Source organism: Rousettus aegyptiacus, unplaced genomic scaffold (assembly GCF_014176215.1).
Source record: "Rousettus aegyptiacus isolate mRouAeg1 unplaced genomic scaffold, mRouAeg1.p scaffold_m13_p_5, whole genome shotgun sequence".
Taxonomy (NCBI): Eukaryota; Metazoa; Chordata; class Mammalia; order Chiroptera; family Pteropodidae; genus Rousettus; species Rousettus aegyptiacus.
In genome coordinates, this window is record NW_023416308.1 from 24,668,228 (window position 1) to 24,694,239 (window position 26,012).

Sequence of the window (26,012 nt, forward strand, 5' to 3'; positions counted from 1 at the left end):
CTACCATTTTCCGGTTTTCTCATTTCTCAAAAGGTGTATGGCCATCGTGAAAACCTTTTTCACATTTATGTTTTCTCTCTTTTACAAAATCTTACTCCTTCAGCAAAGGGATTCAGAAGCAGCTGACTTTCTGTTCCAGTCTAAGGCTCTTAAGGGAGGTGAGGATAGTCAGAAAGGCTTAGGACACAGTTTTCACTCTGGCATCTATGGATGGACCATATGTGTGGACAGGGGAGGGTGAGTGTCTGCAAACCCACTGAAAGGTAAGGGTTAGTGTATATATACATGTGTAGACTTTTCTGGGAAGGGTATGCATAGCCATTCTAAGATTTGTATGAGTCCATGACCCCAAGAAGATTCAGAATTGTAGATATATAAAATATGTGTTTGGGGGAGAAAGCTGCTCAGTGGTGTGGTGGGGGAGACTCCTCAGCTCATGAGAGGAGAGCTTTTTGTCCAATCACATCAGACCACCCAAGATTTTTACCTTCTCTGCCACTCATACAGGTGATAAAAAAAATTCATTAGATTTGCAAAGCAGTTGAACTCGGATAGTGATGAAATCCCACTATAATTCTCTCCGAAGAACGTTCTGATTAATATAAACTGCAGAGGAACTAATTTTATGAAAATAGCAAATGGGATTGTTTTAGCTGAAGCAAGCTGGGAGAGGGGGTTGCTGATGCAAATAGCCCCATTGTGTGGAGATGACAGCTCCAATCTGGCTGTTTATTTATTAAATGTCTTTCCGCTGTAAATTATTAAGCTTAAATTCTGGGACATAAGGGGAGTGGACAGAATAAGACAATAGAATGGAAAGCAAACCTGGACAGCTTCCTTCGGCATTATTGCAGAATTGTGTCTCTTGAAAGCCTCTGCCTCCCTGGTTTGGAGAAAGAAGATGAAATCCATCTTTGGTGGGGCTTAGCAACGGATGAGACGAGTGATATGTTTTCCATTTCTAAATTATGTGCCAGTTCTCACAAATCAGAGTGTTCTTCAGAGAAAATTTAACCTGTTGGCTCAACAACTGGGGGCCAGGTATTTTGTCTACTCTCTGAAAGGGCTCTTTTGCCCAAGCAAGAAAGAACTTGGTTGGCTTTGACATTAACAAGTACCAAATTAAATGTTTTAGGGTACTCAGCTGCCAGAAGATTGGCTTTTTTTTTGGCTTATTTGCTAGCTGGAAAGGCCTTTCATGCTTGGAAGGAGTTTTAAGATTTCTTAAGGTGACAAATAGGAGAAGCCTGGTTGACAGGGAGTGAAGCTCTATGTACATCATCATTTGAAAAGCTGGAATTCTGGTAAATGGAGGAGTAGTTAGTTTATGTGAATCTTAGGTTCAACTTTTAGTGCTCTGTTTTCTGAACAGCATAATAGAAGACAGGGGGCTTCATCTCCTGGCTGGGAACCACCTCCTTATTTGCTTAGGGCAAGTAACCGTGTATCATTAGTATGGAAACTTGAGAGCAGGCCATCCATTCTTTGTTCATTCATTTGACAAATATTTATCCTGAGTATTCCTGTGTGTCTCATGCTGTTCTGCAATGTGGGGATAAAGCCCCTGATCTTGTGGAAGTTACATTCCAGTGGAAGGAACCAGATAATCAAGTAAATATGTAAGATATCGGCTGGTTTTAGGTGCTATGAAGAAGAAATGTGGGGTACGGGAATAAAGATTGATAAAGGGGCATTAGGTTGGGATATTATTTAAAACACAGGATGATGAAGAAAGATCTCTCTGAATAGGTGACATTGTAACAGTGACCTGAAATGAGAGAGTGAAGAGGCAAGGGCCAAGCAAGTGTGAAGGCCCTGAGACGGGGTGCAGGTGAAGTCCAAGAAGAGCAAAGGAGGCCAGTGTGGCTGGAGAGGGGACGGGGTTCACCGGGGGCCTTGTAGGGCTGGAGCTAGCTTCTGAGTGACAATGAAACTATTAGAGGAGTTTTACAAAGAGGAGTGACATGGTTTGACTTGGCAAAAAACAAAAACAGGATGAGTATGTCTGATACTAGTTAATGCAGCCAGTGATGAGAATGGAGACCGGTTCTTGTAATACCAGGCCACTAACTGGCTCTTGGTGGTGCCTCCCTAAAATGTGGACCAGGAAAGCTTGTTTTTCTGCATCTGTAGGGTGCATGGGAGTTCTTTGTTCTTTGTAAAATGGCATCCTTTGCTGGAGAGTGCCAAGGGTGGTGATAAAGTGAAGTTTCATGTCCCTTTGTTCTCCTACAGACTAGGAGGAGGATACAAAGCATCCAACAGCAAGAGAATCTGTTAGCACTGGCCCGGCCCAGCGCTGGGTTTGCAATCCTGCCATCCTTTCTGGGGAGCTGATATGAAGCGGCTGGCAAGAGAAGGATTCCGTGAGTTCTGATTTCCTCAACTCTTGTGAAGGAGGCGAAGACTGCAGCCCGAGAGGCACAACACCAGGCAGCTGCTGGGAGGATATATATGGCAAACTCAGCTGGAGCCTGTACGGGAACATTTGGTAGGTGGGGGAGAAAACTCACGATGCTTTATGGGGAGTGTGAGAGTATTAGAAGAACCATGGGGCTTCTGAATTAGCAGATGTCTGGAGGCATTGCTACAGCCCATAAGAGGCCTGAGCCCCATGCTTCCTTACACGATGTCAAGTTCACTTTGCCCAAGGAGCAGCTGAAAAATGCTTCCGTTTGTGCAGCTGGGGTCACACCAATGAGCGCTTTCAGTCTGTTCTCTCAGGGTATTTTGGAACAGGGTCAAGCTGAGACTTTGGGTAGTATAGGTGCAATTATTGAGCTTGGAGTGAAAGGAAATGTCTGTGCCCATAATGAAGAATTTTTAAACATAGATACAAAATTTATTTGAGCTTTCAGCTGCTGAAATCGAAAGCCTTTTTACAGACTGATGTTATATTCTGAGATTGAAAGACCAAATACTTAGGAAAGAGATGTCAGAGCTACATCAGGATTAGGAACATAAATCTCTCAAAAGCGCACAAACACCTAGGTATGGCCCAGCTTGAGAGTGTAGCTCACAAATACTCCGCATGTTTAATTGGTGAGGGCCACTGTCCACAGGGAGGAAAAGAAGCCTTGAAGATTTCAGTTCTGGGAATTTCTGCCCCAGAACCTACCTTGCTAACCTTTGGGGCACCAGCCAAACTATCCAATAGAAAATGCTAATGTATGAGTTTGGTACAGAAACTTAGAGGCCTTGAGGGCAGTAGATGTGATTTTAGTTAATCTAATAAATAAATGATAATAAATAGAATTGCTTCTTTGATTGCTTTGCCAACATATTTCCCTGATTGACACAGTTAGGGGAGTCAGGGAGCATATAAGTAGGAGACAAGGAGAAGAAAGGAGGGGTGACAAAAGGCAGGAGGCTGACGAGGAGAACGAAGCCAGATCCCTCAAGGAGAAAGGAAGCATGGCTTGTCATTGCTTCTGTGTTTTATGATTGAGAAGGATAGCTGTTCTCGAATTGGTCATTTCTCCAAACTCTCTATTTCTGGACATGTTTGCCCATTTAGTAAACTAGATTCTGCCTGACCCCATGTTTTGACCCAAGGAAAAAAGGGCGGAGGTAATTCACTTTAAAAACTGAGTATCTCCCATTCATTAAGCAGTGTTCTAGAAATGCGGGAAGATATGTTACAGTCTTCTTCAAATTGTTCACACTGTCCTGTTTGAGACAAACAAGGAAAACACCCTGTGTGATAAAGGCTACATCAGAGACAGATCTGGGGTGCTTCCTAAGTACAGGAAGGAAGTAGAGGGGTCAGGGAAGGTTTCCATGGTGACAGTTGAACAGGGTCTTTATGGATGACTAGAAATTAGCCACAGGAAGTAAGAGGAAAGGGGTTCCAGGCATAAGGAATAGCAAATGCAAATTTCCAGAGCTATGAGAGAGAAGAGCAGAATAGGTAAGGGGCTAGGAGTTCAGAGTGTCTGTGTTGTGCACAGTGCTGGGCCTCAAAGCACGGGAGGCAGAGAAGCACAGAAAATAAAGTGAGGGGTTCCTTAGGATCGTGTCATGAAGGGCTTGCATGATGTGATAAGGAATTCAGACAGTATCTTGCAGATTCTGATGACCCATCAAGAGATTTAACAAGGGAAGTTGTTTATATTTTATTCATATAAAGATAATCTCTTCCACAAATTTCTTATAGGCATTTATCTAATTATCTGGCCTCCGATTGAACATGTTCAGGGTTGGGGACCTCTTAACCTCCCAAGCTGCTCACTTCATTGTTGGATGGCTATAAATCTTATGAAGTTCTTTCTTACATTGAACCAAACTCTGCTTCCTTACAATTCCTACTCACTGTGTCTAGCTTTGCCATTTGCAGCAACACATAGAAGTCTACTTTAAAAATATTTGGAGATACCAATGAAACTTTCCCTTAGTTTTTAATTTTTCAAGTTAAGCACACAAAGAGTTGTCTTATTCTTCGTTTATTTCATTGTTTCCAGACTCCTTGTCATCCCTGTCACAGCTATCTGGATGAGCTGTGCTTTATTAAAGCACCTATTAGATTCTGGCACTAGAATTGCTCATAAGACTTCAGATAAGCTCGAAAGGCATGGAGTACAGTGAAGCTATTACTGTTTCTTTTGAGCTGGACACTCTATGACCATCAGGGGACTTGAGTCTCCTTAGACTGTTACTGGTCATATCCCACTGTTTGCTCTTAAAGCTTTTGATTAACTGATGCTTCTAACTCGTCTGCACATTAGTTACTGCCAAGTAAAATCTCCAACATATTCTGTATGTGAAATTTATTTTTGAAGTCTAAATATAGGACTTTACATTTATTTAAACTTTACCTTGCTAGTTTTCCAGACTACTAGATTCCAGCCTATTAGATTCATTTTTGAAGTCTTGATTCTCTTTTCTTTGACATTGGTGGGTCTTCTTGCAAATATGATAAACGTTCATTGTATGTTTTAATCCAGGTCACTAATAAAAACGCTATCTAGGAGAAAACTTGGTAGTACTGAAGACCTTCTTCCAATCTGGGCACATGTTCAGACAGCTTCAGTTTCGCCTAATGATCTGTTTTACAATATTATTCATAGTGGTAACTTTGTAGATATACTGTGTTTGCCAGTTCTTCCCATTCCAATCAAAAAATGTTTATTACCTCCCATCTGCTAAGCTCTGTGTTAGGTGCTGAGGACACAGAAATATCAAGATATCATTCTTACCTTAAAGAGCTTACAATTGAGCAGAGGTGACAGACATATACATGCCAGCTCCAAATCAATATGTGTATAAATAAATATGCATTATCTCTCTTTGTATTAGAGGTATATACACTTTTTTCAATATGAAATATAACGAGTAACATATAGTATGTATTACATTGTACATTAGCAGTGTAAACAGAGTGTATAGAGAACATGGAACAAGGAGAGATTACTTTTTCATGGGCAAAAAGAGCAAAAGGGCTTCACAAAACAAGAGACATTTTAGCTGGACCTTAAAAGATGTGTAAGACTTTGGTGAGATAAGTGGAAAATGGAGATTCCTGGGAAGATAGTCCAGGGCGAAGAAATGAGATAAACCAACTGTGGAGGAATAAATGTCTTCAGAAAGTACAGGAACAACAAGTATTCTCATGTGGGTAGAGTGCCAAATTTAGGGAAATAAGTGGCAAGAAATAAGACAGCATGTGTAAGCTCTCCCATGCCATGTTGAGGAGTTCAGGCTTTATCCTATAGGTGAAGAGTTTAGACAAATCAGAAGTCATTAAGCAAGAGAATAACATACATGATCTGATGTATCAGCTTCATAACTTTCTTTCACAGGGAAATTTGTTCAATTTGTCAAACATATTTTTGTGAACCCACGTCAGTTCTAGTATTAACTGACCATTAAGTATCTGTTTAATGAGCACCTCAATCCATTTGTATACGTTTTGCTTCTTCTCCTTCAGTGTCTATGTATTTCCTGACTGTTGCTTTGACCCTTTGGCATCTTGCCTTTTTTCCTTTAGGCATTTGTTCTGTTGGTCTACTTGTTTGCCCACAGCTTGCTCGGATCTTGACTATTTAACATGTCCTCTGGCTCTGGCTTCTGAGCCACAGCAGTTCCTACTGTCAGAGCTGGCCTACCTGTCGCTATGGATTGCTCACTTTCCCTGGTCTGCTGTGATCTCTACATTTTTTGTTTAGTCTTGGTAACCGAGTCTCATCCTTTGTGCTACCATTTTTGCCTCAGTTCTTCTGTTCTAGCTTCCTGACCTGAAAGTTGTATGTGTTTGCTCACTTTGGTTCCAATTCTCGTGATAAAATATAATCTTCTTTTTCTAGGAGCTATATGGTATAGTTGAAAAGATAGGACTAGCACCACAAGAAACTATCTAAGTCACAACTGATTGACAAATTAGATATACTAACTAAAAAAGTAATATGAATATAGAGAAAAGATTGAACTGGGAAATTCAAGAACCTTAGGAGGAACTGTCTTTTCTAGTTAACTCTTTTTAAAAAAGGTTTGGATATTTGAGTCACAAACATTTTTGTGGAAGCAGGAGGGGAAATGTAGGGCGGAACTTCCTCTGGACTTCCCTGTGATTGGCTCCAAAGCTGCTTATCTTAGAGGAGCTACCTTGTCTGTACCATCTAGCCGTTTTTGCCACCAGAAGCCTTACCCGCCTCAAGGAGAGAGTAATTTAACGCCATTTCCAACTTAAGCACCATATCTACAGGGCGTGAAATTAGTTCCAGCAAGCAGCAAATTCACTGCTAATAAAAATATTTAGCGATTCACTTGTCTTTAAATCAGCAGCAAAATATTCTTTTACTTGCATCAATGCTCGTTTCTCCCAATTCTAATATTTGGTAATCAAGCTAGCGTTGTTTAGCTAACGCAGTGAAACAGCAAGTTCTTCAGCTCTGCAAAATGTGGGTTTCCTGAGGAAGAATTTTCATCTCTCTTTTGGTCAGAAATAGGCCTAGATGTTCTCTGGATCATGGAGATGGAACACTTTTACTGGGTTGGGGGGTCTTGGAAATAAGTTTTTATTCTCTCCATCTGCCAATATTATCTCCTGAGTCGTTGCACATAGAGAATCTGGGGTGCTCAGGGAGGACACAATTTCTATCTCATGTTTAGACACAGCTTTACTCTGTTTCAGTGCCAAATTCATTTTAATTTCTTTTCTATCTCTTTTAGCCTTTGTCTACTCAGAGTAAGGGTAATGTAAATACTGAAGAGATATTGTAGGATATTAAAACTTCTTTTTCATTTATTCAATAAATATTTATTGGGCACCTACTGTATGCATTAGTTGTTTAGGGTCCTGTTTGGATCAGAAGTGTTCCAAGAAGCCTAGCGGGACAGGTGAGAAGCTGAAAGGGCAGATGATACCTCTTCTCCAGGTCGCTGGAATGGTGGGCCACATACATGCCTCCACTGTTTTCTTTTCCTTATGGCACTCACAGAAGGAACAAAGAGCAGCAGACAGTCTCTGTCTTATCACTCAATTGGCCTAAGGGTCTATACAGATCACTTGTTTTAAAGTCCAAATAATTTAAAGAGAGAATGCAGTGTCACCCTGGGGACTTGTCTTCCATCCCAGAGGAGCCTGGCTGAATCATTTTTCTTCAGCTCCTGGTAGAAATAAGTTTTGAGCATCCTGACAGGAAATCAAAGTGTAAGCAGCTTCAGACATGCACGATTGCTTTTTTTTTTTTTTTTTTTTTTTTTAGAAATGAACCGACACTAGATGTTTAGGAAAGCAGGTGTCTTGGTTAAGAGAGGAACCTGGACAGAGCTGATCACAAGGAGTAAGACTCAAAGACAAACGAAACCACCTAACTGACACTAACTTCACTGTTGGAAATACTAGAGTGGGTAGATTAGAGAAAGGCAATGACATTAGAGAGTGACACTTGGCAGTGGCCAAGAGATCAGCATGGAGTCTCAGGAAGGGGAGAAGCCTCTATGTATAGCAGTAGGAGGTACAGAGGTTTGCGGATCAGAGCACCTGGGCTCTATTCTTGGCATTTATCTCGGGTCCATGACTCTGATAAGCCCCTTCTCCTTCCTTGATGTCAATTTTCTCATCTATCCGAACACATGAATTTCTTCCTTTCCCAGATTCTCTTACTACAGCATGAGTAGGTTGTATGATGACTATTTTAAAAGGCTGTGGGAGACTCATTAGAGAAGTACTGTGATGAAAATCTGGATTTCTCCTGGGATGGAGAAATTTAAGTTCTTGAAAGCAGGGCTTTTCTAATGGTAAGGGATATGAGACCAAATGAATCTGAACTGCTTGCCCTGAATGAGATACGTAACCCCCGATCATGCTCTAGTCTCAAAATTCCAAGCATTTGTTATGCAGTAAGGGTCAACTGAAGTCCCTAGTGTTTAAAACCTTGATGATTTTATTCTAGCTATAGAGTGATAGGAATCGTCAGATGTGAATTGTTGGAGAAATACAAAAAGTGATTTGAAGAATATGCTCTATCAATTAAGTACATAAGCAAGAACCAGATTGAAGATCAGGAGAAAAAACTCTAAATCATTTAATAATTAAAACAGAAATAAAAACACCCTCCCATCCTGGTTCTGTCTTCCTCATATGTCAATACATAACCAAAAAAGACTTTTAGGGAGTCAGTATACAAGGAGAACAGGTGGTTTAGATGATGCAGATTGAATGTTGACAAGAACAACTAAGATGAAACATAGTATTAGGCTACTGGGGCAGCAGGGGACATAAGAACAACCAGGTAAAGGAGCTTTGGGAAGAACTGCAGAGGAAGGAGGGAGCTGGCAGGGGAGGGCCCTGTAGTCTTCTGAGAACCCCTTTACCCTCGAGGCAGAGCTGACAAAGGCTGGGGCGAGGAACGATGAGGTCAGAGCAGGGATGGTATCCTTTTCTGCAGGATATCCTGGTCCCTTGGCCCCTCCTAGCTGCTTCTCATCTCAGTGTCCTTGAGGTGAGCTCTTTGGTTCTCCATGTCTCATTGCAACAGCTGTGCCTACACATGCTACCACACTGGCAAAGAGGTCTCAAGCCTATAGCTCTCTTGCTGTCAGGTGCCAGAGCTGGGTCAAAAGTCAAGTAGGTTCTAAGGGTGGATTAATGATGCTTTAAAGTGTCTGATCCTTATCTGTTTGTCAGGCATTTCTCATAACAGCATTAATTATAGGTCAGCCATTAGCTGTCCCTGAGTTCTCTTGAATTTATGCACATACAAGGCAGAACCTTAGCAGTACTTCTGCAAAGTCCGGATGAATACAACCCCAGGAGGTTGGTAACCTAGGCTGGGCAGAGCATATAATCAAGGATCAGAGGTCAAAAAGGCCTTTACAGGTAGAATGAATAATATTAGGAGGCGTTAAATCACTTTGTAATCTCAGAAAGAGGAACATGGCTAACATACTGGTTTATAAAACAGACTGGCCATTTGCAGAATTTTTAAGGGGATAGGTTGCTGATCTCATTAAAAGCAGTTGTCTCAGAGGTCATGTAGCAGATACTTGATTTCTCTCTAAGGAAAGCTTAGCCACCTTCCCAGCCCTTAGCATCAAGAATTTGCATTGTTGAAATCAAGGCCGGGTTCTGCATGTTAAGTGGGAGGAGATGTGTAGGGTGCAGAGCTGTCAAAAGAAATGCCTTTGCTAAAACATCCACATTCCAGAATTGAAACTTCAATTGAAGAGTGTCGTCATGAGACATGGAAGCGATTTTAGAGGTCACCAAAAGGTGGCATGATATCCTGAAAAGGATTTAGGCAATCATGTCGAATTGCCTAGGTTTAAGTCCTTTTTCTGCCCCTACCTGTCTGTGTGACTTTGGGCAAGCGAGTTAACCTCTCTTGTGTTTTTATTTTCTCACCTAGAAAACCAGAAAAAGGTTACCTACCTCAAAGATTTGTTTAAGGTAATAAATGTTAGATATTCAGACCTTCAGTAATTGCTTCATGACAAATGTCTGTAAAGTCCTTCAAAATGGCACACTCTCTATATATGAGCCCTCGCTGCTTAATGTAACTAGAAAACTTCAAAAACACATACCAATTGGATTCACTACAAATGTATGCTCTCTTCAAGCTTGGGTAGACCTGTGCAGCTGCCGAACAATCTTCCTATTCATTGACTTCTTAGTGAGATTTCCTCAATGGTTGTTCTAAAGCATGGTGTCTTGACCTTGCCACAATTAACATTTTGGGCAGCATAATTCTTCGTTGTTGGGGAGCTGTCCCGTGAATTATAGAATGGTTGGCAGCATCCCTGACCTTCACAAGGTGCCATTAGGTGCCAATAGTACCTTCTCCACCAACAAAAAATGTATCCAGACATTGCCAAAGGTCTCCTGGAGGGTGCAAAATTGCCCTGGTGGAGAACCTTTGTCGTAAAGCCTTTCAGTCTTCCTCAAGCTTGCAACCCCACCCTCACACGCCTACTTGCAGCTGATACTTATGCTCCTTTTTTCTTCAGAAAGAGATCATCTGATCTAGGTTTTTTGAATATCCTTTTCGTCTGGACATTCTCTCATCCTTTCTCTTCCCCAATAGTCTGATATTGTCCTCTTTTTTTAAAAAACTGATTATTGCATTATGTCTTTTATTGAAGTCCATCCTAGGTGCTCTGGCCCTCACCTCCATCAGACTGCTCTTCACTGTTCCTTTAGTCTTTGTCTTTTTGAGGCCTCACTTCTGTCTGGACGCAGCCTCCACTTTTTTTCCCCCCCAAGCACCTTATGTACTTAGTTATCCTCACCAAGCTATTAGCCTTTTTTCCCTCCCATTTAATCATCATGTTTCTCTAAAAAATAACAACTAAAACTTGTGGCACATTTACTAGATGCTGGGTGGGCACCGTGGGTTAGATTCCACTGCCTAGGCCTCACAGCATTTTTGGGCCTGGCTTTTTCCCTCCACTCCACGGCACTTTTTTCCTCAGTGATCATCTCATTGCCAAATCCGATATCCTTTCTTGGTCTCCAATTCCTTACTCCCTTTAATGCTCTTCACACTGTTGACCATCCCTTGGTTAAAACCGTTTCCTCCCTTAGATTTTAATTTCCCAGCTTTGATTTGATTAGCCAAAGGTTGGAGGAATTAAGAATTCAAGTGATTCCTAAGACCCTGTTGGTGCCAGAATCTCATACATTTAAGGTCATCTCAGCTTCTGTTTGCCAGATGCCTGCAATCAGAATATTAGCTTTAGAAGCCAAATGGGGTGCGGCCAAGGGGACCCCACCATACAGAACCTTGGTGAAGTGACCTTTATCTTCTAATAAGACCTTTATCTTCTAATAAGCAGCTAACTTTCTCAGCCTTTGCTTTCTCCCCAAGTACCACCATTATTCTAGCCCAGGCTTAAAATCATGGGATAATTTCATTTGGTTTTTGTTTTATGCTTTGCTTTTCCTTGCTCACCACATTTAACTGGTCCCCAAATCCAGCTCTCAAATACATCTCCTTATTTTTATCCCCAGAAGCCACTCCTCTGACTCAGGGCCTCATTACCTTTTTAAAATTAAATTTCTCCTAAGTGTTTAGTACATATTTTCTAATCTAAAAATCATTATTCTTCCAATGCTTGACTCCACCCCTACCCCCAGCTTTGACATCACTATTGTTCTCTTCCTCTGGAAGATGATAATTTAACTCTCTGAGCCTCCTGATTTAGTTATTACATAATTTTTGGTTAAATTATATTTATAGTATTTATAGTATTATATTTAAGTATTTATAGTATTATGACTATTGTTTATAGCTAAGCCATGTCGTGTACTATAATTACATTTCTTTTCTTTTATGTTTTATTTTTTTTTAAGTTAATATTGGTGTTTTAAAAATTTGCTTAGTTTTATATGTACCTGGCATCAATTCTGCTCCAAACTTTTTAGAATTATAAATTCCCTCCAATTTGGCCATGGATACCAGATAATTTATCAGTTCCATATTAGTCGAGTTTTGTTTTCTTATTCTTGCTCCAGTCCAGACCGGTCAATTTTTAGGCCTGTGGCACTTCTTTGTATCAGCCTTTTGGGAATTCCTTTTGTGCATAGGAACCTCTTATTTCCTGGATCCCATGTCTTCCTCTTTCTTAATTTAATCCCTATTGTGATGATATCTAAATCTTCTGTAAGCCTTCATAGAAAGGATTCACAGGCAAAAATAGTTCGAAGTACTTGTATTTTTGGAAATGTCTTTGGTCAACTTTATGGTCGATTCACAATTTGTCAAGGTATAGGTATGTTAGTTAAAAGTCATTTTCCTTCAGAATTTAGATGACCTTGTTCCACAATCATTTTTTTTTTTTGTAATCTGCTTTCAAAAAGTCCAATTCCATTCATATGCAAACTTTTTTCCTCTCTGCAGGTTTTTGGCAGTTACCCACCTACCTAACTCCTTCCTTTCTCTCTCTCCCCTCCCATATATGAGCTTTATTGAGATATAATTCATTTATCATACAATTCATTTGCTTATAGTGTATAATTCAGTAGTTTCTAGGATCTTCATAGAGTTGTGCAACCATTAGAGCAATCAATTTTAGAACACTGTATCACACCCCGAAAAAAGCCAAACTTGTACCTATTAATAACCAGTCCCCAATCTATGGCCATACCACTCTGAATGTGCCTGATCTCGTCTGATCTCAGAAGCTAAGCAGGGTCGGGCCTGGTTAGTACTTGGATGGGAGAACAATCAGTCTCTAATTCTCAGTTGCCACTCTGCCTGCCCTAGGCAATTATCAACCTACGCTCTATCTCTATAGATTGGCCCATTCTGGATATTTCATATAAATAGAATCATACAATATGTGGTGTTTTAGCAAAATGTTTTCAAGGTTTATTCTAATTATAGTATGTCTCGGTATTCATACCTTTTTACTGCCAAATAACATTTAATTGTATGAATATACCACATTTTGATTATCTGTTAATAAGCTGATGGATATTTAGGTTGTCTCAACCTTCTGACTATTATGAATAATGTTTCTATAAATAGGATTAAAAAAAAATCCCCAATCTTCTGAAATTTCACAGTGACATTCCTTGGTGTCACTTTTCCATTTATTGTGGTGGGCACCCAATAAAACCCTTTCAGCCTAGGAAATCGTGGCTTCTAGTTTTGGGAAATGTTCTTTGATAACTTCTTTGATAATCTCTTCCTATCAATTCTTTCTTTTCTCTCTTTTTGGAATTCCTATTAGTTGGCTTTTGGAACCTCCGATTGATGCTCAAATGTTCTTAGTTATCCCTAGTCCTCTCTTTTTCATTTTGTTTTCTTTCTTTATTCTATTTTCTGTGAGAGCTCCTCAATTTTTTTCTAGCTTTTCTATTTAGTATTTTATTTTTAATATTTTATTTTAATATTTAAAAGCACATTCTTGTTCTCTTTTTTTATAGAATCCTGTTTTTTTTTTATGAATACAGTATTTGCTCTTGCTTCTCTTAAGTTTTAGTTATTCTATTTTTAAAGTTTCCTTTTCTTATTGCGTCTGTTTCCTCAAAATTCCTTTATTTTGACTTCTAGGTCTTTCACGTTAGAGATTTTCCTCAAGTTTTCAGTGATTCTTGAAAAATTTCTCTAAATTAGTATTTTAAAATGATGTCCTAAAGATGAGATAGAGATTCTTTGTGTGTATATGTGAGTGTGTGTATGTGTCTATGTGTGTATATGAGGGTATGTGTGTGGGGGGGGGGCGGCTTGGCTTTGGTGACTAATAGGCCTTATGGCAGAATGATTGGGCAGGGATCTGGCCATTAAGTTGGGGGATCCCAAACATCAGAATTGGTTGGTCTTTTCTCTTTAGCTGGTAAGTTTCCCAAGGAAAAAATTCTCTAGTCTTCTGCCCAAGGAGGTGAGTATAAGCAGTACATAATCTTTCCCTTAATCCCCCTGGTTTCAGAAATCCTTGCCTCTACTTTTAGCTGTAATGCTTGTCCTGCATGTGGACCCTATGCAGTTCGGTCTCTCCAGGGAGGTCCTGTCATCTGCTGGGGTTGGTGGAGGGTGTATCGGGCAGTTACCTAGCTGCCCAATTACAGCCTGACCCAGGTTCTTGGCCTTCAGAAGCATCTGGAGCTTCCAATACCAAGTCAGATTTTGTTGACATCTGTCTGCTGTTGTCTCTTTTTCCACAGTCTTTGTCTTTCTGGATTCATGTCCTTTTTATTCATTGATAGTCATATTAGTTGGATCCTATGAGAGAGCACAGACAGACAAGCACGTCTAACCCGTCACGTTTAACCAGAGCCCTAACTGCTTTTGATTGGGCTCTTCCATCAAGCCTCATGCTTGTCTGTTTTAAGGTGGTTTCTACTTTGACCCGATCTATTAATTTTAGTCAGATTAATCTTCCTAAAGCCCAGCTCTAGTTATATAACTCCTTGGTTAAAACTCCTTCACTGCTTCTCCATTTTACTGTAGAAAAGACTTTATGGGTTCTTCGGACCAGTTCCCTGACTGAAGCAGGAATCCTATGCCTGCAGGTAGGTCAGGGGACCTCTGCCTGAGCAAGTCCGGTGACGAGGAGCTTACTTCCTCACTAGGTCATCCTTTTTATCATTGCACAGGTCTCTGTGAGAGAAAGTCCTTTCTTACATAGAACTGAAGTACCACTCCTGAAACTTCCAGTTTTTAACCCAAATTCTGACCTATAGATCCTCAAATTAAGAGCTAAATCTCTCTTCCTCATGGTAGCACATTATATAATTGAATTATTACTACAATGTGCCTCCTTTTCTTCTTCTATTTTAAAATCTCTAATTCCTTCTACCATTCCTTCTCTGACATTTCCTGCCAATTAATGGCTAAAATCTCAAATCTCTATATCAGGACCTTCTGTGACATGACTCCAACTTCCTCTTAGGATGTCATCTCTCATCTTATATTTTTGCTATACCTTGTAGGCACATGACTTTGCCCTTTCTCTCCTCATATCCTGTTCTTTACTAGTAATACCATTCTTCTTCCCTTTCTGTGGATATCATTTGCATCCAAAGATTAGGGCTGATACACACCAAATTGTTAAAGTAGTTAGTTTTGGGGGGTAGAATGGAATGAGCGCAAGGAGATTATTGATTTTTTCCTCTATACAATTTTTTTCAAAGCGGTAGAGTTGTTGATCATCTTTTAAAAATGTTATTTTTCAAATGCGTTATATTTAATTTAAAACATATATTAATAACAGATTTTATCATCAGTTGCAATTCATCCCCAAATTTATATGGCCCAGGAAACCTTTGATTCTTCCTTCTAATATGAACTTCCCTACTCGGAACACCCAGAGCATTTGGGGGTAACTTTCTTATCACCATTACCATGTTACACTTTACATCATAGATATTGTGTAAGTCGTACCTTTTTACCAGGCTGTAAGCTCCTAGAGACCTAGGATTCCATCTTACTCATTTTGGAAGCCCCTGCCTTCTAACACACTTATATGCTACATAGCAGGAGCTTGATACATTTTATTGCAAGAGTGGGTTGGTGAATTCACATTGTAATTCACTTATGCTCCTTCAAACATGGTCCTCTATTTTTCTTTGGGGTGAGAGTGAACTCTGGGTACTTTAGCCTCTGGTCAGCCAATGAGGCAGTCTCTTCTTGAGGTGCAGACGAGCATCAGTTTTTCTCTTTCCTGAGCCTCATCTATGTCAGTGTCTGGGTGTGAAGTTAACCCAGGAGCCATGTAGACCCTGAAGAGGGAAAAGAATTCTGGAGATAGGGGAGAGGATATGAAGAGGCGATGGGCTGGGTCAGGGCCCAAGGAAGTGAATGAGTTTCTGTTACAGAAAAAAAAATCATGCAAGAAAGTCAGAGGAAGGCAGATGTGGACAGGAAGGGAAGTAGAAGGCAGAGTAAGTTGCCCAAGTTTGTGTGGCATCTGGCTCAGGGGCAAATAAAGCTGCTCCCCTAGATGTAAGCAACCCCCTCCTGACAAGTGCCATAAAGACCTCTTGTTCCATTTGGTGCTGGAGTGAATTGAAAGAGTAGCATTTATCACACACACACACACACACACACACACACACACTTTTACTCCCACCTTTCTTTGCTGGTCAGGATGTAACTACCTCTCACAGCTCCTTGCAGCAAGGATAGACATGGCTTCCTGATCTCGAGGATGCCCCTGGTTACATGGATAAGGAAATATAAGTCCTTGCCTTTTTACCTCCCTTGCTTTTTATGTCTATTTCTTGCTCACCACTAGCACACAGGCAGAAGATTAACTGATGTTTAGTGACAGAAAAAGGTGAACAAGGGAGGGGATGCTTGCATACTGCAACAGGCAAATGTTTTCCTTTATTTGTTTGTTCGTTTGTTTACATTTTTGACTTTGGATGCACATAACTGAGTGGATCATACTCATTTTATGATCTGCTGTCATCACTGGTCCAGTGAGATTGCTCATTGATTTACTGAATTACTTTCTCCTTCTGTTCCCCATCTCCATTTCTGTTCCCTTCTCCACACTAAAGACTCTCGCTCTTGATTATTTAATGTGCTCCTTAGATAGAGCTCTCTGGCAACAAATTCTGAGATGAGAAGCTGCATGCAGGTTTATCAGGGTTCTCTTATGGGATACACGTGGAAGGAAGTGAGGACAGTGAGGACTGAAGATGAAGCTATGGTTGCAGCTGAGGACTCAGCTGAGCTCGCAGAAGCTCTGAATCTGGCATGACCCTTTAGAGTTTTCCCAAACTGAAGCGAGGGGCACCAAGCCTTTGATATTCCTGTGCCAGCCAGCCATTGACCACTCCCTCTAGAAGGGGCATAATCTTAAATGGGCATTTCCCTGAGGATGCATCTTCGAGCCCTACTATCTCCACACCCGGGGGGTGGGTGCATTGGCCCTGAAGAAGGGAATGGGGAGAGCAGCCCAGTACCCACTATAATCTGTATCCTTCTAATGCACTTTCCATTGGAGTTTATTCACCCTTGAAACATATGTGGTGTTGCTTTGTGCTTTTTAAAATTTTATATAAATGGCGGTGTGTTATAAATCTATCCTCCCTTTTCCCCTCATGCTAACTCTGTTTTGGAGATGTACCTATCCATGTCACTTTAAACGGATCTATTTCTTTCTTTCTCACCACTGCACAGAGTTTCGTCATTTGTAGTTACCACAATTTATCCTTTCTGTTCCCTTGCTGATGGACATCCAGGTACTTTGCTACCCCCATCAGCAAGTCGGTGGACATCGTGTGCTTCCATGTGAGAGTTTCTGCAGGGTATGCGTACCCACAGAGTGGCAGTGTGGGGACACAGGCTCGTGCAGTCTTCTTCCTTTCAGTAAGCTTATGAAATGCTCTCTCAAATAGCTGTACCGGTTTTCACATTCATCAGCATTCCTGTTTCTGCACATCTTTGCCAGCACTTGGTGTTATCAGACTTTCTAATTTTTGCTAATTTTTAGATGTAAGTGGTATCTTATTTTCCTTTCGTGTTTTTAAAAATATTATTTGTAAAATTAAGCACCACTTCAAAGACTTGTTAACCATTAGGATTCTCCTCCTATGAACTACTTCTTTATGTACTTTGCTCATTTTTCTATTGCTTCCTATTTTTTTCTTACTAATTTCTGGGATCCCCTGAATATTTTGTTAACACAAATGTCTTTATCTAGGCACTACCCATCTGTTAACTCTGTCAGTGGTGTACTTCATTAAACAGAAAGCTTTAATATTGATGTAAAATCCATCCATTTTTCTACTTATGGTGTTGTTTTGGATCTTGTTTAAAAAATTTTTTCCCACCTCAAGTTCACTTTATTCTGTTAGTTTATAAATTTACCTTTCACATTTAGGTATTTAATCTACATAGAGTTTCTTTTCTTATTGAGTAATGAGTTAGCAATTCAAATTCACTTTACTATTTACAAAATACCTTTGATTTCTGATGCCAGATTATCATATGCCAAATTTTCATCCACATATAAGCCTTTCCTGGACTCACTCTTCCATCCCACTAGCCTGTTTCTCTCTTCCTGTGCCAGCACCACAGTGTTTTAATAAATCTGGCTCTGCAATATTTCTCAGTGCCTGGTATGGTATGTTTCTTCTTTTTGTTATTTTTTCAAAATCTTGATTCTTCCTTATAAACATTAGAATGTTTGTCAAATATTCCTCTGCCCCTTCCCCCCAGCCAAATCTGCTGTGATTTTGACGGGAATGAATTACACTTTCAAGTTAATTTGGGGACAGTTGAGTTAAGTCATCCTTTCCATGAGTATGATAACTTCCTCCATTTATTCAGGTCTTCTTTTATGTTCTTTAATGGGATTTAAATTTTTCTCCAAGTTTTATATATTATTTTTAGACTCGTTCTCAGGTACTTGTTGTTATTATAAATGGCATTTTAAATTTGTTTTTACTGATAAAAACAAATTGTGTTTTATTCTTTTTTTGGTAAGACAATTGAAAATTTATACTAAAAAAGGTAATACTTGTACAGCTTCTGACCTTTGGTGTCAAATAATGACTTTAAAAATGCTGCGGCAGTCTGGGAACTACTAGTGTCTAAATCCTCTACTAAGATGTCACTAATTTCTATTTGTGTGCTATTTTCCAAAAAAAATGTAAAACTTCGTTGGCACCAACATGCACCCCAATCCTCTCTTCCCCTGTTTGCTCTCCTTCAGAGAACTCAGCGCCTGGAATTTCCTCTTGAACAGACCTGCCTGGGCTTTACTTAGATGGGCCCAACCTCGACTGCAATACTGCTGATTGGAAAGCTGGGCGAGAGCCAGAGCAGGAAATATTGACAACTCTTCCCCAGACACTGTTAAGTAATATCGTTTCTGTCTCATTTCCCAGACTGACTCAGAAGGGATCCCGGAAGGCAAGAGAACAAAGAAAGCAGACCTGGACGTGACTAGGGGAGCAGCGCCTGTCAACACCTCCTCGGAGCCTGGATGGACAGATGGCCCTGCAGTGTCTCTGAGCCAATGAAATTTCCATAGGTTCAAGGCGGGCTCGTCTTCTGTTCCCTCCCTTCTCTTCCATGGAGTCTTTTTAGGTTCACGGTGACAGAAACGGCAACTCTTTTCATCCCATTGAGTTCAAGCAGACAGATCTTATCTCAAATAAGACTGCTTACCCTTTATTATAATACTATGGAAAAACACTTTTCACAATGCTTTGAGCAGCGCTTTAAAAAAAATTGTTGTTCCACACCCATTATCTCGTTTGATACTCATAGCACATATATAACTCCTATTTTAGAGCTGAAACTAAGTTACAGGCTTGCCCAAGTTGCCCAGCAAATTATGATAGAATCAGGCCCCAAAGCGTTCTGACTTTCTAGGCCAAAATTCTCCACTCTACCATGGTTACTCATTAGATTAATGTACAGACCCTTTCTCAAAGAGGAAAAATATTTTCTCATTTCTAATATGGACCTAAATTTTTTATATCATAAAAGGTATAAACAACAAAAAAAATAAGTATGATTTCTCTATGTTTACAGCTTTTTACAACCAAGAATTGATTAAATGCTAACAAAATTCTGAAATTAAAAAAAATGATACTAGTTTACAGTATTAACAGGAACCATAATGTCATTTTCCGAAAACAAAATCTCTGCTGTGGAGGAACACGGAGCGGTGACGGTCAGTCGGCCTTCTTTTTCACGTAGTTCACCTGGTGCTGTGGGCCCCATTGTCCTGGATTCAAATTTCGGCGAAGCTTTTCTTTATTGAAATCACCGTGGCACCATTTGGCCTTCGCTTGCCACAGATGTGTCATTTATTGGTGCATCTCGTGTCCATTGCCTCAGTCTTGTGCCCTTTCAAAGTTGATTCCTTCAGAAGGAAAGACAACTAGTAATTCTTAGCAAACCCAGCTTTCCAGCATAGACTATGGTGGAATCAACTCTTTGCATGATGTAATCAAGTGATCCTCATGGGGAGAATTAATCATTTCTAGATTTAGGGGCTTTAAAACATGATTAGATTTTCCTCTTTGGGGAGGAGGTAAGAAGAGAAAAGTGAATACTGAAGAATTCAACTGTGCTCTATGAAGCCCTCCTCTCTGACAAGTAGTTAATCTATTTGTTGATACTGTGAGAAGATAATATTCAGCAAGGAGAAAATTTTAAAGGCTCAGCACCAGTTTCTGCCCTGATGAATCTCATCCAATTATTCAACAGGACACTGCTGGGTGTGCTTTTTTAAATTACTCTTGTCTTAATTTTATTCTATTCTCTACTGTTTGTCATACCATTATAAAACTTTACTAAATTAAAAATAAACCCTCCTTTGAGTCTATCCTTTCTAATTTTGCTGCCATTTTTTTTCTTCTGTGTTCATAGCTGAGTTTGAAATTAATATAGGAGTATTAGTGATTTATGTATTTCTTTATTTACTTTCTTCCTGAAATGTGGTATCAGAAAGGTTAGATTCTGAAAAGAACTTTAAAGAGCATCAGTTATAGTAAGAGAAAGAAAAATAGTGTAGATTCGTGTAAACTTTTGAGAAAAGTGTTATTTATACTTTTTTTTTTTTTTTCCTGACAGTGTCCCTTTACTCAATAATGAAGGTTTAGACCTAGTTAGCCCCTGGGATTCCAATGGGTTTAAAAGGAGATGTTTTCAAACTGGGGGGCTTGCTCGTATCCTACTTGCATTCCAGTTCCCACCTAAAGTCATTGGCAGAGATAAGAGGCTTTGGCCATACTCTCTATATAGCCCAGGGCCCTTGAAAATGACCCAGTTATAAAAACACAACTCCATCCATAGTTGGAACATACCAGTGTAACCCCGTGTGGTTAAGGTCCTCTGGCTTGTTTAGCTCCAGGTGGGTTCTGACCTCTTAGGTCTGTGCAGGTACCCTGTCTTCATCCATCTCATGACAAAGCCTCATGGCCACCACTCCAACCCCTCTGGCCCCCAGGAGGGTGGGGGCCCACATACAATATGGGACAACTAGTCAAATATGAATATCAGATTAAAAAAATGAATGTTTTTAGTATGAGTGTGTACTGAATGTTATAGGAGATATACTTACGGCTGGTTCTTCTTCCCCACTCTTCTCTGCCACGCATGCCCACAGTTTGATCATCCCTACTCTTGCTCCCTTTCCCTTTAAGCTTCTACCCTTCAAGTGATCTTGGATTCCTTACTTTTTTCAGTATCCTCATTTCTCACTGTAAAGCCAGGTTCTCCTCTGCTCGGGGCAGCTGCTGGTTGGTATTCGTAGGCCAAGACAAGAGCACCAGTGGAGGCGCTGACCCAAGCACTGCCCCCTACCGCATTCCTGTCACCAGTACTATTCTGCACTGCAAGGACGTTTGTGTCTCTTGGCCCCAGTCCCAAGATCTGTCCACACCCTCCGTGCGTGGGTACACCCCCCACATGCTTCACAGCCCCTGTCCCCACCCAAACAACCATCCCATGACTGACTTGAATACGTGGAATGTGACCTAGAAAGGGATGTGAGGCTCCTGCTCCTTGCCTCTGGGGGCGGGGAGGGGCTGGAGCAGAGCCAATGTGGGCTCTTCTGAAGTTCAGGGCCAGAGAGACCGGTGGTGGGTCTAAAAGTGGTGCTGCCCCTGCCACTATTCCGGAGAGCTCGAGCTGTCATCCTTTTGGCCTTGTAGCCTGTATTTGCTAGATTTCTTCATCCTCCCACAGAAGGTTTTATGAAAACCAGGTATCCGACTGGCTATCTTTGCTTCTGCGTTCATACCTTCTCTGGCTTCAGAAAATCTCCTCTCCTTTGTCACTGGATTTAGGGTGTCCGTTTCCTTACACACACAGATCATTGGGGCGTGTAAGGGTGGGTCACCACATTTAATTCAACAAAATCTTAACAACGAACAGTTTTGATTTAGTGTACTTTTGGGGCTGGGAGAACACATAGGATGGAGAAGTGAGGTGGCGGGGTGGGGGGGGGTGGGCGGGGAGGAGCTGTTGTTGTTTTGGAAAGAATTCAACCAGTTGTCACTCCCTTCCCCCTCTACCCCCTGCTTTGGGCTGAATTAAATCTTATTTCCAATTGGGTTGTATGCATAGACACACCCGCAGCTTCTGTGATCCCCTACTTTCCTCTAATAGATAAACTGCTGCCAGAGCTTCCAGCTTCTTTCTCCATGGTGACCAAGCTCCCCATTTTCATTTAATCCCAGCCTCCGCCTCCCCTGCCCCCGCCCTCCTCCATGGGAAGCCTGGCTGTTTCTTTCTCAGTCCTCTTGGCTTTTCTTTCACTCTTTCCTGCTCTCTGGCAATTCCCCCTACTGCAGGGAACAAACGTCACCATGTCCTTGGCTCTTTCCTTTCTCTTTATCACCGTCTTCCTTCTCCTCGCTTCTGCTCCGGTGACTCTTAGCTTCCTGTTGTCTTAGCTCTTCAAACGTTTTCCTTTCAGTGCCCCCTGAAGCCCCCCTCTGGCTAAAGGATGCAGAAATGCAGAGAAGGAAGGGAGAGAAAGGGGCCCTTCCTTCTCCTCTGTCCCCTGCTCTGCCCGGACTCTGGGATTCTCCTTGGACAAAGATGAGTCTATAGGTTCAGGTCAGCCCATATGGTCAAGACCCTCAGAATTTTGTAAAACAGGGCCTGGGATCTGCTGCTGCTGGAACCTTCCCAGGTGCCTCAGCCAGTCCTCTGCTCACAGGCAGGTTTTGCATAAGGGTGAGAGGAAGGACAAAGAGAGCTGAACTCTACATCTTGCCTGGATTATGGGGTCCACCTCATTCCATGGGTCTTACTGACAGGTTTAAAAAATTCTTTTCATACTTTTCCTCCACCCCAAGGCCTTCCTACCCTAATCAGTGGTCATTTTGCAAGGTATAAGGGCACCTGTCCATTACATAATTTTTATGCTCCAGTCCTTTACAGAATACAGATATTCTCACCAAAGTTTACTCATTTGGGCCTCAGAATAATCATGTGATTCAATTTCGCAGATAGGGAAACTAAGGTTTGGAGAAATTAAACATATTATCCAATATTTGAACAAAGGAGTAACTGATGGAGCTGAGACAAAAATCCAGCTTGTCATACTCCTGGTTCATTACACCTTCTCTTTAGTGGTCTGCGGAAGGGGGTGGGGAAGGGGAGAAGGCTGCATACTGGGGCGCAAGGCAAGGTGTTAATAGGAGGGGTGAGTTACAATTTCCCCCCCCTTCTGCCACGTCCCCTCATGCCCAATTTACATCGCTATGCAATGCTAATTTGTACCATTCTTGTTAATGTCTCTTTATAGATGTTTTAGTTGTGTCTGCCCCATACGTGTGTCTGATTTTTTTTTTTTTTTTTGGACGCTGACCTTCTTGTGGGCACTTTGCACTACACGACTCCCCCGGGGTCAGCACAGGCTTCCGCACAAGGTCCCGCGTGTGTCTGACTTTGGACCCTGCAAAGGGCATGAGAAAAAGTGGACACCTCCTACCTTGGGGCAGGTAGCAACCCACCTCACTCTTGCTTTCTCATCTTCCTGTTATAGCCAGGCTTCTCAGCCTCCTTGTTAGCCTCTGTGAGAAATTAAAGCCCCAATAATCAAATCAACCCTTGTAAATTCCCTAGAAGCAGCTCCAGAGCGCCAAGGAGCCAGCAAACCCCAGACCCAAATCCATGTCAAATTTCATAGATATAATTTAAGTAGGGATCAAAACCCACACTAACCTAGTAACTAAGGCTGCTCAAAATGCAGAGTTTATAGTCCATCTGCCTCTCTGCTTCAGGGAGTCTGTATTAAATTTATTGCAAAGTAAAACAAATAAACCCAGGCAAAGGCAGGATGGAAATCTGCATACTCAGATTATTAGCAGCCCTCTCTGGTTAGGAAGGCTGCTTCTCAATTTGCATCTCTAAGGAGTTGTGACTGGGCTGGGGGCTGGGAGGTTAGGGGCAGGATTGAGACTCGCAGCAAGCCTGCCCTCTGCTGACACAATATTGAACTGCAGCCTTTGGACCTTTGTGGCAGACGGGGAGGTGCGCACTGGGGGCCCTGGAAAAGAGAATCTGCCGCTAGAAAAAATGTTGGCAAGGTGTGGAGGCGGAAGCGCAGGCATTTTCGCCTAGTACTGTTGGCTGTTGACTGTCTGCCTCAAGTCGGTTGTGTGAACCCTTATAAAGCTGTGCCTGGGGTTCAGGGCTGGGCCACACTTGAGGGCCGTGCACACCTGCTGGCACTCAGAGGGCCCCGAGATGGAACCTCCATTAAATCTTGCTTTGCCTCAGGCCTGTCTCTTTTCAGTTTGTTCATCTATGGATAAAAGAGCAAAAAACGAGATGACATCTTGGGCTCCCTTCAGCATGAATATTCTCCACTTCTATGACTCTGTGTCCAGAAAATTAGGAACCTATGACATACTTCCCAGGGAAGCTCCAAGGAGCCTAGCTATTCAACTGGGATATTCCCATCATCCTTCATGACTGACTCAAATGGCACTTTCAAAGCGATGCCTCCCTGATTCTTTTAGGCAGAGATAGGCCAGTGTCCTCCGTATATAATGATTTGTTGTATTTATTTATAGAGCAGCCCCATCTCCTCAAATGAGCTCTCTAGATGAGGGCAAAGGGAAGGAGCAGGTGAGCGTTACAGTTATTCATAGTATTTACCTGTTCCTCCTTTCCTATTTTTCCCAGCCCAGTGCCTGAGACATAATAGCTTCTAAATAAGTATTTGTTGAATGGATGAATAAATGCATTTTCGCCCAGATGATGACGGTTTGGTTGTATTGTTTACCCAGAGACCTGGATGTTTCTCTTGACTTCCTATTTCTCCCTGTCTCCTTCTCCCTTATTCTTCATCCTCTCTGTGACGGTTCTATCTAGTCTACTTCCTCAGCAACTCTCAAAGCCATCTGCTTCTTCTCCATCTCCTCAAGAGGTTAAAAGCATAGACTCTGGAGTCAGAAAGACCCCCAGAACTTAAACTAGCCATGGGAACCTAACTGAGCCTCAGCGTCTCTGCTTCCCCCCACCCTCCGCTCTTTTTCCTTTTTTCTTCCCAAAGACAACATAGCATAGAGGTTAAGAGTATAGACACTTAAGCTAGCCTGCCCTGGTTTTAATCCCGACTTTTTCATTTAGCTGAGTGGCCCTGGGCAAGTGGCCTAATCAATCTGTGCTCGGATTCTTCCTCCAAAAACTGAAGTTAATAGAATCTACTTCATAGGGATGTTGTGAGGATTAAAAGAGCTAATACACATAAAGCCCTTAAAACAGTGCCTGGTACATGGTTAGCATTAGTTATCTCAATAAGCACTACGATTATTAACAAAAAGCAAAGGGATTTTGCAGAACTGAAGACAAGTGTCTGAAGATGCTCTGTAAGGTGAAGAGGAAGTGGATGGGTGACAAAGCAAAGCATTTCCACCAGGAGCTTACACACGCATGCCTAAGAAGGAGTTCCCTGGCTAGGGCGGCGAGAAAGCGGACTATACTTCTCTGTGCCTGCAGATCCCGAGTTGGCGTTTTTTGTTGTTGTTGTTTTTTTTCTTTTTGGCAGAGTGAGAAGCATCAATAGGACGAGTCCAAAATTTCAAAAGGTACAGCAGCTTCTTGGCTTTCTAGATCTTCAGGGACGGGTTGGCTTCTGAAACCTCCTCTACCTGGTTCCTCTGTCCCTCCTCAGCTTCATGGCTGCTGCTCTTCTTCTGACACTCCGGGCTCTATCCACAGGAAATGTGCTCAATTCCTGCAACAGAACTCTCTCTCCTTTTACCTCCGTGTCTTCACACAGGTGTCCCGCCCTGGTCATCTTTTCCATTCTTCCTCTGCTAATCCTCTGACCCCATAGATGTCAGACGCTCTGGGAACTTTCCTTCACCCCTAGACTGGGTGAGGCAACCCTGGTCTGTGCTCCACAGGGCTGTGTCCTGCCCTTCTCCTCCCTCTATTAGTCGGCCTGGGCTAGTGTAGCAAAATACCACAGACAGGGGCTGAAGTACCCAAGTTTGTTTTCTCAGAGTTCAGGAGGATGCAAGTTCAAGATCAAGGTGCCCAGGGGGTTGGATTCTGGTGAGGATTCCCTTGGGAAACCTTCCTACTCTGCCCTCACATGGGGTCTGTCCTCTCACGCATGTGTGTGGAGAGAGACAG

At 41.7% G+C, this 26,012-nt stretch overlaps 1 long non-coding RNA gene across 1 annotated transcript; it reads left to right on the plus strand.

Annotated features, from left to right (window-relative positions):
* Positions 1–35: 35 nt before the first annotated feature.
* Positions 36–18,992, plus strand: LOC107498929. Its single transcript, XR_001594154.2, has 3 exons — positions 36–263; positions 2,236–2,491; positions 18,785–18,992. It is a non-coding gene; the product is annotated as an uncharacterized LOC107498929 (long non-coding RNA).
* Positions 18,993–26,012: the final 7,020 nt, after the last annotated feature.